Raw genomic sequence first — 13,185 nt, forward strand, 5'->3', positions numbered from 1 at the left:
AACGGGGTCTCACTAAGTTGCTAAGATTGCAGGTGTGTGCCACCATACTTGAGTCACGCTACTCTTTGATTTTTACTTTTTTTTTTTTTTTTTTCCGGTGCTGGGGATGGAACCCAGGGACTTGTGCTTGCAATGCAAGCACTCTATCGACTGAGCTATCTCCTCAGCCCCTGATTTTTACTATCTCTTTATGAAACAGGTCAGTTGCTGAAAATCTACTGACTATCTAACCGACTAATTTCTTTTTTATTGGCAAAGCTGGGGACTGAATCCAGGGCCTCTGTATTAGACAAGTGTTCTCCCCACTGAGTTTATTCCCAGTCCTTTTTGAGACACAAACTTACTATGTTGCCAAGGCTGGCCTTGAACTTGGGATCCTCCTTCCTCAGCCTCTCAAGGAGAAGAATTATAAGAAAGTGCTACCATGCCCAGTTACTTACAGACTAATAATTTAAAAGATTCCTTACAACATATCTTTAGTCTACAGATTAAACCCAGGGCTTCCACAAGCTAGCCAAGTGCTCTGCCACTAAGCTATATCCCCATCCTCATTAGTTATTTTTTAAGTTGACAAATAAGATCTTGTCAATATTCACAGTGTAAATGATGCTTACCATCTTTATTGCTCTCAAACAGCACCTTCTCCTTGCTAACATAACATTCTTTTAAAGTAAATTCTTCAGTGGACTAATGGTTTCATTTGAAACCTGGGTAAGATTCTCCACTTTATCTTGTCAACTTGGGTTACTATAAGCAGGATGCACAAGGTGAAATATTTTTGTTGGGTGTGCAGTGGTGCATACCTATAATCTCAGCTACTCGGAGGCTGAGGTAGGAGGTGCTCAAATTCCAGGTCAGCCTGGGCAACTCCGTGAGAGCCTGACTCAAAATAAAAAGGGCTGCGCATGCAGCTTAGCAGTGGAGTGCCCCTGGGTTCAGTGCCTAATACCACTAAAAAACAATGAAACCCCTCCCCCACACCAAATCAAACACTTTTGGTATGTTCTTACTCTCAACTGTTCCTATCTTACCAGCAGAGCCTTGTTCTTAAAGATCTGATTAAGGCAGTTAGAAAAAAAGAGTACATCACACGTATGAAGAAGCTTGTGTTCTCATACTCTGAAGAAAAACCTAGTACTTTTCAATCATTAACCAGGCAATTTCTACTCCAAGTGAAAGGAATTTAAGCAAACTTCAAGTAACTCCACGTAAAAACCATGAAAGACACCTTGTTTTTAAAAAATAAAATTTGACAGAGTAATTCATGTGTTGATACTTCAGCCTTTTTTTGGGGGGGGATACAGGGATGCTACATCCTAGTCTTTTTTATTTTATTTATTTATTTACTTTGAGAAAGGGTCTCACTAGGTTGCTGAGGCTGGCTCAAATTTCTGATCCTCCTGCCTTGGCCCCTGAGTTGCTGGGATTATAGGCATGTGCCATCAACATTTTTTATGTCACTAAATTTACCTTAAAATTTTAAGACATGAGGCATATCTTAATGCTTCTTTTCTTTTATGCCATGCTGGAATGGAAACCAGTGCCTCTTGCAGACCAGGCAAGTCCTTTACCACGAGTAACATCCCCAATCCCTTTTACTGTTTTTTTGTTTGTTTGTTTGTTTGTTTGTTTGTTTTGGTGCTGGGGATTGAACTCAGGGCCTTTGCACTCTACCAACTGAGCTATATCCCCAGTCCCTACTATTTTTTAAGGCTGTTTTTATGAAGATGAAGGTAAGTCACTCCTAAGACTTCCAGGTCTTCTGCAACTCCTAGTCATTGAAAAGAACGTACAAGGACGTGTAGGATTCACAGTGGCACACCTGTCTCAGGTATGTGAGATGTGATGTGGGCTTAAAACTAATGAGGGTTCTGGGGAAGTAAGAAAGCATTTCTGGATGCAGGGGACAAGATTCTCATCAATCTAAAACATGTTTCCCATAAATATTTGCTATTCAGTTTATTAAGTAATTCAAACTTGCATAAAAATTCACACAGAGGGGAAATACTTTGTCTTAAGCATGTCCTAAGGTAACATGAGACCTTAGGGATTAAGAGAAGTGATGCTGTGTTCATAAAAATAAGAGAACTGAAATACCTAATAATTGCTTTGGCTTAAACTAAACCACTTATAAATATTTTTTTAGATAGAATGTGGCTAGTATTCAAACTAAACAATAGGAAACGTCACAACCCTTAATGTTAGAAAATGTTCCATTTTGTACTTTTTACCTATGTCCTTCTTCAAGTCTGAGTTCGCCAATACATGCTAGTGGGAAAAAAGATCAAAATTAGCATCAGCACAAGAATTCTCAGTTAATGTTGCAAACAGAATCACTGGGATTATTAAAAAGAAAAAAGCCAGAATAAAATAAACTGAAATATGTGACTAAATGAGAAACCCTTGAGACATACAAAATCAATTTATCACTTATCAAAAACTTTAAACCATCTAACAAAATGTAAGGGACCTAAAATTCATCACAAATGGGCAGGAGGAACACTAACCATTTTTGTGAATTACTTGCAAAGAAGTAAAACTCCTCATCTACAATACTCTGGGGCTCTATTTTTTTAAATAGACCTGTTATTTAATGACTAGATCATGGCTCAACTGCTAACTACTGCTGATGTAAACTTAGGGGAAAAGGAGAGTTAAACAGAATTCCCTGCATCCTCGTGTCCGACCTGTAAACTATAGTTGCAAAGATTAGAAAAGAACATCTGAGAAGCACTATGACCAGAACTTAGCACTTGGTAAGCACTTCACAAATGCTGTTAGAATGGAACAGTACAAGTTTAATTTATAATATTTAACTTATAATATACTATTTCTTTAAATATTACTTTGTAGCTGTTTTCATTTTTCAGGGTGAAAGCAGGGAAAGAAAGATTCCCTCCCTGAAAGGCTAGAATTTGCAAATTTGGGTTTTGTGTGTTTTTTTTTTTTTTTTAAGTATTTTTTTTTAGTTGTCAATGGACTTTTTTTTTTTTTTTTTTTAATTTAGTTATGTGTGGTGCTGAGAATCAAACCCAGTGCCTCACACATGCTAGGTAAGCACTCTATCACTAAGCTACAATCCCAGTCCTGGGTTTTGATAATATATCTAATTATACTAAACTTTCAGAGGTTCAAGTAAACTCTTTAAAACTCTCTTTACATAGAAATAGCTCACCTAAAATACAATGTAGCACTCTTCTTGGGCACCAAGCATGACAAGGTTTACATTAAAAAGAAATGGAGGCCAGTGTGGTGGTGCATGCCTATAATCCCAGCAGCTCAGGAGGCTGAGGCCAGAGGATCATGAGTTTAAAGCCAGCCTCAGCAATGGCGAGGCACTAAGCAACTCAAAACCCTAAGCAATTTAAGACCGTCTCTAAATAAAATAGAAAATAGGGCTGGGGATGTGGCTCGGTGGTTGAGAATTCAATCCCTGGTAGTCCAAAAAAAAAAAAGGAGGAAGAAGAAGAAAAGAACAATGAGAAGAAAAGAAGAACAATGAAAAGAAGAACAACAAAAAGAAAAGAAATTGATGATAACATGCTCTTTATTCCCCCCCAGAACTGGGCATCAAACCTAGGCTAGAGCACACTAGATAAGCACTCTACCACAGAGTCACACCAAGCTCAGTATGCTCTCATTTAGGGTCTGCACCCTAAATGAGGGGTGAATTGAATGCTCAGGTTTGCTGACGGGACAATCGAATCCACCAAGCTATATGCTTGAACTTTTTTTTTAATACATATTTTTAGTTGTAGATGGACACAATGCTTTTATTTACTTATATGTGGTGCTGAGGATTGATTCGAACCCAGTGCCAAACACATGCTAGGCAAGTGCTCTACCACTAAGCTACAACCCCAGCTCTACCTGAATTTTTTTTCTTTCTTCTCTAAAAAGCCACAAAGCTTTTGTACACACAAAGAACTATACCTATATCAATCACAAAATGTTTTAAAATATTGCACAATGCAAAGGTCAGGGACAACAGAATAATACAAGAGAAAATTAAATTTAGACATGAACTTTTTTTTTTTTATCCCTGTTTGTCTTTTAAAAACTCCCTAACCTAAGAAAATGCAAAATTTAATTTGTGCTTGTAGAGACGGCGGTGGGAGGCAGAAAGGTCAATTCTTAGTTCTAGTATTTGTTTTGTCATAACCTAGCTTTGCAAGTATCAATCTTTATAATGCATATTTTCCCGCTGGTCAATTAAGAATACTACTCTCACTCAGGGTTATTTTGAGTATCAAAGTCAATATAAAGCAAGTGCCTAGCACAGAAGGGGTTCAATCAATGGAAGCTACTTTTATAAGTGGAGAGGCTAATTAGATTTCAAGTTCAAAATATCAAAAAGCTTATTTTTTGTACTTTAATTTCCCTTGAAGACAGCAAGAACACAAAAGGAAGACTAGCAGACCAAAGGGAGTTAATCACCATGATTTAAGGAAAGGACTATACTAAATACTTTGCTCGCAGTAATGGATAACTATGGCAATACGGACAGTGCTTTTGCTTTCAGAATATGCAACAGCTTATATGTACCCACATTTAATTTCCAGGAGTAGGCCAGAACTGGACAACTGGGATGCTTTTCTGCCATTTGGTCAACTTCCATGGAGTGGGATTTTGACAAGAGGGAAGCAAGACTGCTCCATGCTAGAAGAGCAGAGAAATCTCCCAAGTTCCCTTTGAGTCACTAGGTTGGATCTTAAAATCCCTCAAACTCTCCTATGACCAATACTGACCCTTCTACATTTTCTACTTACAGATTTTGTTACCCACAACATCTAGATAGTAAGGTTCTGTCCAAATTTGTTGCCAAACTGTCACTTAAGTGATTCCAAATGCCCCTTGAAGAGGGCCACTGGATGGAGCCTAGTCATCATTTTGTATATGGCTATATTCCTGTTATATCACCTTCCAATCCTACTGTCTTAGGAAAATGGAATGATCTCCAAAGTTAACTGCTAGGAAGTAATGAGTCAAGAGAGGCAGAGAAGGGCATGAGCAGTAAGTCAGTATAACCTTCCCAAAAAGAAAGCCTTATACACAACTGCAGTCAGTGTGACAAGATAAAAGAGGTCTGAAAGGAAGCAAAATATATGAAGGGTCTAAAATTTCAAGAATTAGATTACACATCATGACATAATGGGCATATTGGTGTTTGTTGGTAATATAACTCTATAGGACAAATACAGTGAGAGAGATCAGGTGGGATATTTAAGGACATTTATGAAAATCTAGGAACTGACTTTTAAGGCTTACAGCAATGCTACCTAACCTGGAAGTCTTGGATGTTGGGATACATCAAGCAAACAAATGTGAATTAACTAATTTTGTCTTCTTTAACAGAATATTAGCTCCAAATGGGGAATGACTACCTAACTCACTTGCTACATTTTCAGTACCTAGAGTATCTAGCATAAAGTGGCCCTCTAAAATTAAAGTCAGAATCTGATATGCTGTTATAATAAATGAAATATAATTCATTTAAAAAGCATTGCCAAATTCCTAGAATCTTTTAATGCAACTTTTCTAATCAACTGATTGGAATTCCAATCAAGTACTAAAGGACAGCTATTATTTGTTATGGCTGGTCTGGTATTTCTTTCTGCATTAGTTCCAAGCCACTTTTCTATTAAAGTGAAATACCACCACCTGAGGATACTGAACTAATGAATGCAGAAATTATGGGAAAGATGTCATCAAGAAGAATAAGCATGACTTGATTAAAAAAAAAAAAAAAAAAAAAAAAAAACGGGCTGGGCTGGGGTTGTGGCTCAGTGGTAGAGCATTTGTCTGGCATGTGTGAGGCCCTGGGTTCAATCCTCAGCACCACATATAAATAAAAGACCCACTGACAACTAAAAAAAATATTTTATAAATAGAAAATAAAAAGAAAATCCAATAGAACTATTATGAAGATTGCAGTCTGTGGGATCCAGAGCGTTCCCAGGGGTGGGGTGTAGCTCAGTGCTAGAGCGCTCACCTAATATGTACGAGGCCCTGGGTTCCACTCTCATCACCACACACACACACACACAAAGATAGGCTTCCAAAGCACACAGTTCTTTCACAGTTATTTTTGAAAGTTTTGTCCCCTTTGCCAGATGTTCCCCCTGTAACCACATGCCTTCAGAGTGCTAGGAACATATGTATTCATAAGTACTTAAGTGAACAAATGCTGGTAACTATTTTTAACTTTATCAAGTTTCAAGTGATCTGGAGGCACACAGCAGAGTGAAAAGATTAGGGCTAGAGGTATGATTGAGGAAGATATAAAATCTATAGAGCCCTACAAGTGGAAGAAGTTCCTAAAGTAGGACAAAAGTTTTACACAGAAAGGAGGCATGGCAGGGGACAAGGAAAGACACACAATTGTGGTTCAGACAATTCAAAAGTTGGAAGTTTTGAGGGTTTACTCAATTGTGTCAAAAGTTAAGTGATTGGGAGCAAAAAGGCAACTGGAATGGACTGAAGATTATTGCTGGTATTATTAACACACTGGCTTTGAATAGCAACAAATCTGTAATTATGAATTTCCTAGGCAGAACAATTAGATGGAACTGCAAATCTGTGGATACCTTTTAGTACCTGGAATTCTAAAGCTGGCTGATTAATCTTTGTTGCTAAGTATAATCAGTTCTAGTCTGATTTTTAAATATTTTCTGGTCATTAAGTCCCAGTTCTGCTATCCTTGATGTTTATTCATCAGACATACACACACACAAAACACATAAACAGAGGGTTAGTATCACAGAACAGAGCTTTCCAAAGTTAACAGCACCGCAGGGTGCTGTTTACCTCTGTTTATGAATACCATTATAGGATTTCTCTAGGAATTAAAGTGAGTGAAAAATTATCTGGAAGTTCTAGTTCTGCTTTATCTTTATTCCATAACCCTAGCCTAGGCAAATCACGAGTTATGAGGTGAAATACGAACAATAATGCCCACTTCTAATTAGGAAGGCATTATAGAGAAGACAATCAACACTACACACAAACATGGTTATAAATGCACCTAACCTTCATGACCTTCTAGTAAGTAGTCACTCTGAAGACATAAAAGAAAGCAGGAAGGTACAAAACAGGGCAACTAAGAAGTATTCACAGAAAAAAGTAGCTTTTACCTTCAAGGAATAAGAACTCCAATCTGGAAAGAAAAAGTTAGATGATAAAAATTGAATTCCATGTAAAATCGTAATAGTTGCAGATAAAATATCACAACCTGCCTCCATTTATTAAAAATAATTTAACACAATACCTGAAATACTCCAGGAGATAATTTAATACTGGTAAAAGGAAATCTTAAAATGTTTAGTAAACATAAGAAAAGCCCCAAGTACAAAAAGAAAAGTTTGAAAAACTGACTACCTTAAGGTCATTTGTTCAATCAATTATTGAGGCTATACTGATAGTACATTATTTATAAAAGGGAAGTTTCTAAGCCACTCAGAGGCTATAATCAATCATAATAACACAACACAAAATCCTTATGCTTTTTTTTACACAAAACCAGTCATTAGCCCCACCCTACAGTTCCGAACTGGAGAAATGGTTAGCCTAACCACACAGTAATATCCTAGATTTTCAGTACTGCAAAGAAGCCTAATGACATTTACCTAATAAGACTCCACAGAGCAAGTAAATCCAGAAGACAGCAGAGTGGTGGTTAAAATGTCAGTTCTGGTATCACATCCACTGCGTTTACACCAGATGGACTACTCTAGCCCGAAGGCCTTAGATGAAAATATTCTGTCTTAGGATTCATATTTACACTTTACAGGGTTTATTTAAAGTTTAGATAAACTAAGAAACTTAAGACAATGTCAGCACACAGGAAACATTCTATATTAGTTTTTCAAGAAGCATTGTTTTTTGACTGAAATCATATCTAGTTCAATGTGTTAACCTCAGTTCTCCCATACTGACAAAGTTCCAGAGGTAGTTAACGGGTCTGAGAACTATTTAAAAAGGAAATGTTTAAGGTGAAAACAGTAAATGGAGAATGAACTGAAGTCACTGAGTTATCATGTATTCTGATGAGATATATAACCCTGAGGTGTTTTTATTTTTTTCCCCAAAAAAGAGCTATTATCATCCATGTTTTTCTTTCAAAAGAAATCACCTCAGCTCGCACTCTTGTCAAATGTCCTAGTGTGCTGCAAGCCTGCTGACAAAACGCACACCAATCAGCTTCCCGAGACATAACGCAGGATGAGAAGACTGGATCCCATAGGGAACCTATGGATTACAGGGAAGGAGAATAGGTATTTTCAGTAAATTTACTGGGGTTTTTCTGGGAGGCGAGGGTTGAGAGGAGATAGGGGATCAAACCCAGAACCTTGAGCATGCTAGGCAAGTGCTCCATCACTGAAATACGCCTCCAGCCCCAAACCTACTCCATTTTAGTCAAGCAACATCTATGTGTCTACATTCAGGAAAGGAAGAAAAGGTTCAGAACTGTTCATTCATTCAGCCTTGACCAGGAATTTCTCACTTAAAGGCTTCAGTTTTTAGTAAATGTGAAAAAAATGTGTATAAGGAAACCACATTTTTTCTTTTAGATTATACACAGTCACCTCATCATATTTTCATATTTTCTTTAAATAAAATTAGGAGTATATGGGTGAAAATTCTTACAATCAAGTTACTCTGATCATATCCAGAGGACATTAAAGTTAATCTCAGCTAAAAAATATATCCATTTCACACACTTTATCCTGGAGTAATCTAAATCATATGCATTATTCATGTATTACAATTACAAGCTGAATAGTTCATTAGGGACACAGAATACCTTTCAAATTTCCAATGTTGTTTCTGAAGATTTGGTTTGACAGTTATCACTTCTATTTATAATCTACTATCGCCTCCTCTGAACTCTTTGAGGACAATGACCATGACTTATAAAATTTTACATTGCTAACTCCTGAAACAAATATTCACTAGTTGTGAAATGAAGGATAGCATATCAATTTTTCAATGTTAGGTATAAACTGGATTTACAAAACAAGATTTTCAATAAACAGGTGAATAACTACTTTTGGTTGATAATGTACAAGATCAAATCATTTAATGGTACCTTTCCCTAAGCATTAACAGGGTTGATCCAGATACTACTATAGCTTCTGGTGTTGGGGGGGAGTTACTTTTATAATATTTCTCAAGGACAAGATTCAGGGAAATTTTTAATAATCCCTACTATTCTGCTGAAACCTCCACTATCATATAGTTTTTGCAGTCTTCATTTTAAGGTGAAAAGTATCAAGTTAACATTAATGAAAACATTAAGAATTTTTAACACTACCAAACAGGATGAAGCCTCAATTTGGGGTTTTTGAAAAGAATCATTTGAATATTTTTCTCAAAAATGTTAGTAAGCAAGGTGACAGGAATTCTATGATGAGAATAATTCAGGTTAAGCTTCAGCTGCTGGAGAACAATGACTCAAAACTTCTTTCTTCAAGGCTACCATTCACCTGTATACATTTGAATATCCAGAATCACTGCTTTGATTGATCTTTCAGATTAAAATACTATCATACAAACCTTATTCTTAAAAGAGTAATAATAGTGATTTTTCTGAAAATATTAGTCAGATTTTTTATTAATGTACTATTTCATATCACTGATAATCATCTTCTGGCATCTATGTAATCTATCCCAAACAAGTTAAGTTTTCCTAGAGCTGGATCAACTGATAATAATTATGAACTCAAAGAATTAACCTGAGAGTTTAGGCTTAATAAATAAGGCTTTTGTTCCTCCCTAATAGTGTCTCAATATTACTGTCATGGTGATCTTAAGTGCAGGACTAGTGAGTACTGAGAATTCCGGACTATTCTGAAAGATCCCATTATTTTAGAAATGAATCAAATTACAAAAGAATTCTAGAAGCAAGTCATTGCAGTCCTTATAAATTAACAGGCTTTTACTGTTGACTATACTGTTTTCTAAATGACCTAGATGTTTATGAAATGAAATAGCAAAAACAGAAGTACCCTAACTAATCTACAAATCATTATTGTTCTACTTAAAAAAGGCTTTAAAACTACCTTTATGCATCATGGAAGAGAGCATTTTTTAGAATGTATAAACAAAGTAGGCTCTCCACCCCAACTATGGAGCTGGGCTCACTGGCTTCTGTTGTGTGTAATTCAGCATTTTGCCTAGCATATGCGCACGAGCGCGTGCGGGCGCGCACGCGCGCGCACACACACACACACACACACACACACACACACACACACAGAGGCGTGAAAAGTGAAATCCTTTAACAAACATATTCTTGAAAAATGGAAAAGGATTGAAACTGAAAATAAGATAGTTTAATATTCTAGCTCTTTAAAATGTTTAAACCATTAGTTATAGATAGAACTCAGGAATGAAAATAAATTCAGGTTTCATAAATAAATATGCTAAAGGCACAATTTTTATTTTTTTAAGTCACTTGAAAAGGGGTATCCTTTTCCAAAACCTATTTAAGTCTGCCTAGGTAAAAACTGGCTCACCTTTGTGTGTGTGTGTGTGGGGGGGGGGGGGGGGGGGTACTGGGGATTCCCCAGGATCTCACACATGCTAGGCAAGTGCTTATCACAGAGCTACATCCCCAGCCCCAAACTGCTTTCTTAGAGACAGAAATCCACTATGATATTTTGGCTTAAATTTCTGTAAATGAATGATAGAAGAAAAGCAAAACAATGACAACTATCAACATAAAACACAAGAGAAAAAACCCTTAATAAAACGTAATCTTAGACAAAACTAGTTTTCTTTTTGGGCGGGCTGAAGAGAGAACCCAGGATCTTGTTCAAGATGCCCTCCTGACACTCTACCACTGAACCACTCATCTAGTCTATTTTACTTTAAATTCAAATTAGGTTGGCTTTATTTTAGACATAAAGCATTTTAAAGTAAATACAAATTTCACCATTTAATTCTAACCTCACAGTATGTCTACATCTAATCTACTAGGTAAGAATATACACTTGGAGTCAGGTGGAAAAGGGTTTGAATCTTGGCTTTGCCACTTACAGAAAGGTATCCACCAACTACAAATAACCAAACTACTTACTTACCCTCAATCTCTGAGTTCCTTATATGTAAAAGTAGGGATCATAAAACCTACCTTGTATGGTTGTGGATTACATGTAAAACGCCTCCTTAGCACAGAGCCTGGTACATAGGACTCACACCATAATTAGTAGGTATTATTAACCTACCATTAAAAAAAAGCTTGCAGTTTAAAAAAAAAAAAAAAAACAAAACAGCACAGTATTTGTTTTCTATACTTTATCTATATTTTTATTTTTCAAAATAAAATCTTAGTTAAAAACCAGATATCACAGTTATCCGGCTCCTCTTTATATAGACAGATACACTTGTCATTTCTATTCTTCACAAACATTTCCCGCCTGTTGTTCTGAATCCATGCAAGTTTTTAAAAAAAATTTTTTAGTTGTCAATGGACTTTATTCATATGCAGTGCTGAGAATCAAACTCAGTGCCTTGCTCGTGCTAGGCAAGCAGTCTACAATTGAACCACAATCCCAGCCAACAAGTTGTTTTTAAGAAGTCATCTTTAATGGTTTTCTTCTTTTGTCTGCTTTAGCTGTTCAATACCCAAAATTTACTTGGCTCTAATTAATGTTAGTGTGTCTTTTGAGGACCAAAGTTAAAAGCTCTCAAAATAAGTAAACAAAACCAACCAATCAACCAACCACACTGGTATTTTTACTAACCTACCCATCTTCCCTGAGTTATATTTTTAAAAATATATACATATTTTAGGTATACTTGGACACAATACCTTTATTTATTTATTTATTTTTATGCAGTGCTGAGGATCGAACCCAGTGCCTCACATGTGCTAGGCAAGCACTCTGCCCCTGAGCCACAACCCCAGCCCCTGAGCTACATTTTTATCTGCTGTAATTACTGTTGTAAACTATTTTCTAATGTAATTCCTAAATAAACACGCAATGACACTTTCTCAAGCAGCCTGATCTTTTTTGCTTTCTCCTTCCTATTATTTTCTAGTAAGTTCCTGAAACTATTTAAACTTCTCTAAATTCATTTCATTTTCTTACAGATCATGGGAGACTAAGAACTACTAACATTTGTGGGGGTCTTTATCATAGTTTAGGTCTTTTTTTTTAAATCTCAGACTAACTAGATCCAAGTATATCATTGTAAACACTTGATCTTAACTTTTCTCTTAAAGTCTGTCAGAGATCCCCCAAAATGTGGAAGAAATCTATGACTGGGCACCTCAAAATGTAATCAGGAACACTGGCATCATCTAGGAGTTCGCTAAAAATGCAGACTCTTCTGCCTCAAATCTGATGAATCAGAATCTGTATTTTTTAAACAAAATCCCCAGGGACTTCCACCCTTGTTTGAGCAGCACTACTAAATGATGAATTGTGACCTAAACAGATTAATTAGAAAATTAAAATAGCCACCAGAAGTTCCTTCAAAATCATTTTGATATGTGCAACAAAGTCTCATTTATCTTTTCTTTCACATTTAGGACAGCCAAATAGAAATGACATTACAACTGGGCACCTACATACGTTACTACAAATGCTATAAAAATAGGTTTCAATAACAATATTTGTTGTTGGTTGTATTTAGATCAAATGTTTTCCACAATGCAACACAGATAAAATTGTGCTGCTGTGCTCAGGAGTAAACCCAGAGCCTCACAAATGCTAAGCAAGCGATCTATCACTGAGCTACATTCCCAATCCTTTCTCTTTTATTCTGAGACGGGGTCTCATGAAGTTGCCCAGACTGCGCTTGAACTTATCCTCCAGCCTCAGTACAGCTGTTTGTGTGCCACAATGCCCAGCATCAGATTATATTTGAATCTGATTGATAAAATTTTCTTTTGGCATATGGTACTGGGGATTGAATCCAGGGTCTCACTTTCATGCTAGCAAGTGCTCTGCCAATGAACCATATCCCCAGCTAAAGATTTTATTTCTTAACAAAAGCATGGCAAGTTTCAATATAGACAATACTAAACTATACACCACTTAACCAGAAATATTTAGTTATACTGTAACTTGCCAGGACATCCAAATTCTCCTGATCAAACTGAGATACTTGAACAAGTCAAATAAGCACCATTATAATCAGTAAGTTCAAATAAAGAAAATTTGTTTTGATATATTA

The sequence above is a fragment of the Sciurus vulgaris genome (genome assembly GCF_902686455.1).
Source record: "Sciurus vulgaris genome assembly, chromosome: 1".
In the NCBI taxonomy this organism is placed as follows: domain Eukaryota; kingdom Metazoa; phylum Chordata; class Mammalia; order Rodentia; family Sciuridae; genus Sciurus; species Sciurus vulgaris.